Source organism: Plecotus auritus, assembly GCF_963455305.1.
Source record: "Plecotus auritus genome assembly, chromosome: 5".
Taxonomy (NCBI): Eukaryota; Metazoa; Chordata; class Mammalia; order Chiroptera; family Vespertilionidae; genus Plecotus; species Plecotus auritus.
Window position 1 is genome coordinate 23,987,768 of NC_137776.1, and position 1,224 is coordinate 23,988,991.

Here is a 1,224-nt window from a genome sequence, read left to right on the forward strand (position 1 = left end):
TCCTTTATTGTTTTACAAAGTGCCATGAACATCTCTTCCATGCATATGTGGGAAAATCCCCTACTGATATAGTATAGTAGGATAGTTGGATAAAAAGGCTGCTGGTAACAAGAATGACAGACACCTGAAGCAAACTATCAGATTAAGGTGAAAACACATCACCTGGCAAATGCCCACCAGAGAAAACAGGGTTGGAATATTCTTACCAGAGAAATCAGAATTAAAGTCCAAGGGCTTTAAAGATATGGGATATCATGTAAGTACTTTTGGCCCCTATCTCCACCCCGTTAGCCTCTAGGTAGGAATGGATCCTGTACATCTCTTTGCATCCGATGAAAACATGCATTTTCTTTTTTTCTCCCCTTAGCTCTTCCTGAGCCCTTGAGGTGTCTCCACATTTCCTCATCATCTCCTCACTGCCCAAATGCCTTTCCTGTAAGTCCTACTGATAGTCATTGGGGGAATCATCTGTCCCCCTGTCTGTTTTTTGTTTTATTTTTCTGGGGCACACAATCTTCAGCCGGGCGCTCTTCGGCAGCCCATGGCTGGCTCTCTGGCTTGGCCTGGGTTCTGACTTGCCCTCACCTTGTTCTTTTCCCTCACCTTCCGACTCCCTCTGCTTTTTTTGTATCCTCTCATCATCGGGCTGTCCCTCGTACTGGTGCTTTTCCTCATGCTTTGGCTTCCCCTCCATTTCTGCCTTTTCTTCTTCATAGACTTTCCTTCATCTTGTGTCTCTATATCATCTTCAGTCTTTCCCTCGCTTTCCAGCTTTCCGTCGTTTTCACTGTAGAGTTTTTCCTGCTGAGACAGCCCCTCCTTTTCCTGTCCTGCAGGGATTCTGGATAGGTTCTTTCTCCTTTTCTAGCCTTGCAGAGTGCTGGGGACAGACACGCAGACCTGTGGACTGGGCCAGGACTGCACCTCCTCGCACACATGAAGCTGGCTTGTCCCTCGCCTGCTGGGGCAGCTCAGGGGGTTGGTAGCACATGGGCAACAGGAGTGGACAGTGCGGGGTAGAAGGGCAATTTCCTTATGTGGACTGGAAACTGTTTTCAGAGAGGAGCCCCACAAATGTTTTGTCATCTCCAGCATTGTGGAAATAGGTGCGCAGTTTCCTACAGTAGATTAGTCAAGATTGTCTGACTACAAGTGACAGAAGCCAACACCAAGTTCCTTAACTGAAAAATAGGAAAAGTTTATTGGCCTCAAAGCAAGGAAGAA

At 47.0% G+C, this 1,224-nt stretch overlaps 1 pseudogene across 1 annotated transcript; it reads right to left on the reverse strand.

Annotated features, from left to right (window-relative positions):
* Positions 1–287: 287 nt before the first annotated feature.
* LOC308249603 lies at positions 288–938 on the reverse strand (annotated as a pseudogene). The gene has a single exon. The product of its transcript is annotated as an uncharacterized misc_RNA (transcript).
* Between the last annotated feature and the right edge of the window lie 286 nt (positions 939–1,224).